General features: G+C 40.6%; 1 long non-coding RNA gene across 2 annotated transcripts; it reads left to right on the top strand.

Moving 5' to 3' along the window:
- Nucleotides 1-612: 612 nt before the first annotated feature.
- LOC118937814 (uncharacterized) lies at nucleotides 613-6,050 on the top strand. Of its 2 annotated transcripts, none has more exons than XR_016484944.1 (2): nucleotides 613-710; nucleotides 3,826-6,050. It is a non-coding gene; the product is annotated as an uncharacterized LOC118937814 (long non-coding RNA). The 2 variants fall into 2 exon arrangements; XR_016484943.1 differs by having other exon boundaries at nucleotides 3,823-6,050.
- Nucleotides 6,051-6,568: the final 518 nt, after the last annotated feature.

Here is a 6,568-nt window from a genome sequence, read left to right as displayed (position 1 = left end):
TGACATGGACTGCGCATTCTTGTATATATAGTGCGTCGCTCAGATGGACCTCCGAGGCGCGAAGAAACGGCTGGCGGGGACATGGCAGGTGACATGCCTAGCTCTCATCAAATGTTTCCTGGATTTTGTTTGAGCTCAGAATCGCTATTCAATCCCTGAGGAACTGGAACATGTGGCTTAAATTGGAAATATAGCCGAGGATTTGGGCTTTGGTTTCTACGTGGAGAGACTCTGTGCGCAGGTTCAGAATAGTTTCATGCACAAAAAAAAATTAAAATACTTTGAGACGAATTTAGAAAATTGTATTTTATTTGTAAACGAAATAATTGATGGAGAGGAGCTATGTGAACAGTCTCTCTTGCTCTTTCCATTTGCCATGGTAATCGAAAAATCTTTGGAAATATTAAGGGTTGAGGTGGATATTTTAGATGTAAACGATAACTCTCCCAGTTTTCCGTGGAGCGAGTTTAATCAAGATATATCCGAGGTGGCGGTACATGGGTTTGGGGTCAATTTGTATTGAATTCAAAATAAAATAGACAAACCGTCACTCCAAAACTAGCGGGCCAATGGAGACTCATTGTCTAGGCCTCCCTCTAAACTCCGCCCTTTACGGAAAAAAAATGCCAACAACTCACAATCGAAAATAATGGCAGTGAAAGCAAAGAAACATACATCGAAAGCAAATATACGAGTAGCGTAACCAAAAGGTTGTACATTTATTAAATGTTTTATTTAACCTTTATTTAACGAGGCAAGTCAGTTAAGAACAAATTGTAATTTTATACATGCAGGCAAGAGCGTAGGCAAAATGTATTCAATAGTATTGGTTGCTGGGAAAGTTTAACCGAAAAAAAAATGCATTTTTTTTCAAATATATGTTTTTATCATTTGTCATAGAGTTTTGCTCTCGCTTTAAAATGATTTGCCTACACGTTTTGGGGTTGTTTGGTTTTTGATTTCAACATCCATTATTTCACCCGTCCTCGGAAATATAATGTTTACATTCTCAACTTTATTTTTCATGTTCACGATTTATTTTATTTTGAATTCAATACGTAGGTCGTGAAATTGACCCCACAACCGTGTCCCGTTTCCCCTGCTGGAGAGTTCGCAGGACTTGGACGTTGGCAGCGACTCTTTCCGCTCCTATCTGCTGAGTGTGAACGGCCATTTCGCCCTGGACGCCTAGCGTTAGCAGTACGTTTGCGGAGTTGGTCCTGGACACAGAGGAGCAGAATACGCACCGAATTGTGCTGACTGATGTGGATGGAGGCTCGCCAGAGAGGCCCAGGACAGCGCAGATCAATATAACAGTTATAGATGCAAATGACAACGCGCCGGTGTTCGACCAGTCTTTCTACAGAGTGAAGCTTGTGGAAAACGCACCGAAGGACACTGTTGTGATTAAACTAAACGCATCGGATTTGGATGACGGTCCAAACGCGGAAATCACATACGCTTTCAGCGGGCATGCATCCATTAAGGTGCCCGAGATTTTCAGCATGGATTCGCGCACTGGAGAGATCAGAGTGAAAGGGGTCGTAGATTACGAAAAAGACAGGATGCAAGAAATAGATGTGCAAGCCAGGGACATGAGCTCCTCGGCAGTGGCCGTGCACTGTACGGTTCTGGTGATATCATAGATGTGAATGACAACCTCCCGGAGGTGATTTTGACATCAGTGTCCACACCTGTCCAAGAGGACGGACCACACGGGACTGTGATAGCTGTCATTAGTGTCATGGACAAGGACTCAGGTGAAAATGGGAACGTTGACTGTGAAATTCCAGATCATGTCGTAGCTCCACTCCTCTTTTAAGAATTATTACACTTTGGTAACTTTTTTTGGACCGAGAAACCATTTCTGACTACAACATCACTCTCACAGCACGGGAAATGGGCGCGTCTCCCTTGTTCACAATGACAACTATTTTAGTGCAAGTGTCAGACATGAATGACAACGCACCCCGATTCAAGCAGCCATCATACACTGTATATTTGAGAGAGAATAACGCAACAGGAACCTCAATTTGTTTACTGCCCTGGATCCAGATTCGGACCAAAATGCCTATCTTTCTTACACTATTCTGGAAGGTGATATACAGGGAATGCCGGTGTCCACCTACGTCTTCATAAACTTAGACAATGGAAATATGTACGCCCAGCATTCTTTTGACAATGATCAGCTAAGAAACGTTCAAATTTTAGTCCAAGCACAAGATTCCGGTTTCCCTCCCCTGAGCAACAATGTTATTGTGAATGTTTTTATTTTGGACCAAAATACGCGGTGCTTAGTAGTGTCTCTGTGCGCTATCTCGTTCACGTTTCTGATGGCTATTTTGGCCCGGATAAGGGCATACAGGGACCTTCCATTCGAGGATTTAATTTATCTTTTAGTGGATGCTGCGAGTTCCGATCTGAGGAGTCTACCGCTGATGTGATCAAGAAGTCCAACCTGAATGTGCAGAAAACCACAGGCACCAAAGGATCCACGAACTGCGACGAGGCAAAAATGCAACGGCCCCCTTTCACAGGCACACTACTTCAAGATGTGACTGACCCAGGAATCATCAAAGAGCGATTTCATGTTCCTAAAGCCATGCATCCAGATAACTGCAACTCCACAGAAGGATAACACCAAGGGCACAGACGACATCGAGTTGGAACGCACAGGACCTCCGCAACCTGATAGTGAACAACGGAGCAATTACTCCGAACGATGTATACTGTTTCAAACTTAATCACATCAGACAGACACATTTTAAAATTGTAATATATCATTTTATTTGTATCCTGTTTCGGTGATTGTCATGCTTTTTCAACAAATAAGAAGCATTGCAAAGATAGGAGAAAACGAATGGAAAACAATGATGCATGAGTCAGAAACGCTATGATAAACTTATAAAGTTATCTTAGAGACTGAACAAATATTTTCAGTCATACTATTAGAATTATGCGTGAAGATTCTATATTGAAGTGGAGGGAGAAGAAAATAGCCGACTTTCAGGAGCGAGTGAGCAAGCATCAGGAGCGAGTGAGACTCGAGTTTAATCATGCGACTAGACCTAGATAGCCTATCCACTAATAATTTGAATATAATATAATTGTATATTTTATAGACTTATATAAAGAGAGAGGTCATGTGAAGTATTCCGTGTAATAAGCAAAACAACGTATTGTATAGTTTTGCTAATTACCTCAACAATCCAACAATATCAATTTGTTTGCTAAAGAATAAACTGACGTTTCAAGGCCTTTCGAGTTAGTAGTGCATGACGTGTGGAACTCATACATTAAAGATAAAATAATGAATGCATCCGAATATAACTAAATAAAAGTAATTCAAGTACTACATCATAAAAACAAAATGCTGATTTGCATACATATATTTGCAATTACTGACGGGATGGTGGCTCACTTGCAATTTTAGATAATCTGCCTCTTCCTAGGGATGGGTATTTTAATGAACTGTTGCATTAATAATGCAAGAATGAAACAACTGTACTGCCTGTTTTCCTATTCATTGTAGTACTAGTGTGTATTTCTTTCTTCCAAAGAGCAATTTAAACTATCCATTGCATATTAAATAATGTAATGTTTCTCACAGAATAATATTTATTTTCTGGCAATTATTTGTAATTAATGTGGTCTATCATTTCTGCTGTATTGCTAACCTTACTGTTTAAATGTTTCCTCTCAAGCAAGCGAACATTGACTGGACATTTATGAAAAATCTCTGAAATTCAAACTGTAGGGCATGTTGCTATTGCAGAAATCACAACACTAACCCACACTTTATTATGTGGTTTGTTTTGTTAGCAGACTGCAACATGTCCACCCAGGAAGGAGAAGTTGGGAGTGTAGGAGGTGTTCCAAACCGTACGTGGACTCTAAGGTACACCCAGCCCCTATCTGCACAGCAACCACCTGACTACCAGCCCAATGTCTACATCCCTGGCATGCTGTCTGGCTACTGTACACTGAAGCTTGTGCCCAGAGGAGAGCTGGGAGAGCTGGAGAACAAATTTTCTATATTTGGAAAGAAGAAGAGGTCCGTCTCTAGCTATGACCCAAGCTTGAGCAGAGAGAGGACAATCTGATCAACAGTGACTTTTCTAAATGAATATAGTGGGACAGACTGTGCATACAATTCAAGGTAATTTCTTGTGGATGCTCACTAACTATTGATATCAACAACCCATAAATTATAACCCTCTGTGTCTGTTTGTATCCATGCTCCTTCGCACGTATAATTTACAACATTACACCATAGTATTTTGTCTCAATACAGCAGTGTCTGTGTCATAATGCTATCCCTTTTAATTCATATCATGTGCAATCCTAGTTTAGGATGAGGGTGATGATGATGATGATGATTGTACAGATATAATGGCAATTATAGCCACTTATGGTGAAAATTATCTGAGGATATACCATCTGCAGATTATGCATTGCATTCTGTGAGGCAATAATTTACAGGCATGCACAGTGCCTTCCAAATTTTTTTTACGTTACAGCCTTATTCTAAAATGTATTTAAAAAAAATGTTTCTCATCAATCTACACACAATACCCCACAATGACAAGGTATGTATTAAAAAAACAAAACTGAAATATCACATTTACATAAGTATTCAGACCCTTTACTCAGTACTTTGTTGAAGCACATTTGGAAGCAATTACCTCCTTGAGTCTTCTTGGGTATGATGCTACAAGATTGTATTTGGGGATTTTCTCCCATTCTTCTCTGCAAATCCTCTCATGCTCTGTCAGGTTGGATGGGGAGCGTTGCTGCACAACTATTTTCAGGTCACTCCAGAGATGTTTGATCGGGTTCAAGTCCGGGCTCTGGCTGGGCCACTGAAGGACATTCAGAGACTTGTCCCGATGGCACTCCTGCATTGTCTTGGCTGTATGCTTAGGGTCGTAGTCCTGTTGGAAGGTGAACGTTCGCTCTGGAGCAGGTTTTCATCAAGGATCTCTGTACTTTTCTCTGATCATCTTTGCCTCGATCCTGACTAGTCTCCCAGTCCCTGCTGCCGAAAAACACCCCCAAGCATGATGCTGCCACCACCATGCTTCACCTTAGGGGTAGTGCCAGGTTTCCTTCAGACGTGACACTTGTCATTCAGGCCAAAGTGTTCAATCTTGGTTTCATCAGAGCAGAGAATATGGTCTGAGAGGCAAATTCCAAGTGGGCTGTCATGTGCATTTTATTGAGGAGTGGCTTCCGTCTGGCCACTCTACTATAAAGACCTGATTGGTGGAGTGCTGCACAGATGGTTGTCTTTCTGGAAGGTTCTCCCATCTCCACAGAGGAATTCCAGAGTTCTCTCAGAGTGACCATCGGGTTCTTGGTTACCTTCCTGATCAAGGCCCTTCTCCCCAAGTTGCTCAGTTTGTCCGGGCGGCCAGCTCAATTAAGAGTCTTGGTGGTTCCAAACTTCTTCCATTTAAGAATGATAGAGGCCACTGTGTTCTTGGGGAACGTAAATGCTGCAGAAATATTTTGGTACCCTTCCCCAGATCTGTGCCTTGACATAATTCTGTCTCGGAGCTCTACGGACAATTCCTTTGACCTAATGGCTTGGTTTTTGCTCTGACGTGCACTGTCAACTGTGGGACCTTATATGGACAGGTGTGTGCCTTTCCAAATCCTGTCCAATCAATTGAACTTATCACAGGTGGACTCCAATCAAGTTGTAGAAACATCTCAAGGATGATCAATGGAAACAGGATGCACCTGTGCTCAATTTCGAGTCCATAGCAAAGGGTCTGAATACTTACTTAAATACTTTTATTTTTTATACTGTTATTTTTTATTTTTATTATTTAAAAAAACATTTATCAAAACCTATTGTGTGTAGATTTCTGAGTAATTTTTGCAATTTAATCAATTATAGAACAAGGCTGTAATGCATCAAAATGTGGAAAAAGTCAAGGGATCTGAATACTATTTTGAAGGCACTATATCTCACATTGTTTTACTTTATACCTTTATGTTTGACCTGTTTGGCTTCATAAACATTTCTATCATGTGTACAATCAGAGATGTATGCTGATTTATTTTGATCAATGGGTTAGGTCGGGTATACTGGACACACACAGCCTTATGATTCAGTCTGGGACGTAGACCTGCAGTGTGGCGCTGCCCATGCGATATGGTGCTGAATTTACTCATAGACAATTGCTGTGACGTTAGCATCTATGATTATTGCATCAAAAGTTAGTAATTCTATTATCTGTTGCCCTGGGATTCACAGAGACATCCCACTGGGCACACCACATAATTTCAATGTGGAAATTTGGGGGTAACACTTTATTTTAAGGGTCCGTAATAAACCATTTATAACACAATTATAAGGCATTTACAAACAGCTTGCTCACAATTTATTAATAATTTCTCCCACATTTGTAAATGCTAGTAAGCTAGTTATTCACACATGTATATAAAGTTACTTAAACATCCTGTGTTGTGTGCTTGTTTGTTTTTTTACCAGGTACAGAAGGAATGTCTACCAATGGCATGTCTATGTTTTTGACTTTACTAATGATAAGTAAATGTT

Source organism: Oncorhynchus mykiss, chromosome 12 (assembly GCF_057628025.1).
Source record: "Oncorhynchus mykiss isolate SJ-2025 chromosome 12, ASM5762802v1, whole genome shotgun sequence".
Classification (NCBI taxonomy): Eukaryota; Metazoa; Chordata; class Actinopteri; order Salmoniformes; family Salmonidae; genus Oncorhynchus; species Oncorhynchus mykiss.
The sequence above is the reverse complement of the archived record's forward strand: the minus strand, read 5'-3'. Positions and strand labels throughout refer to the sequence as shown.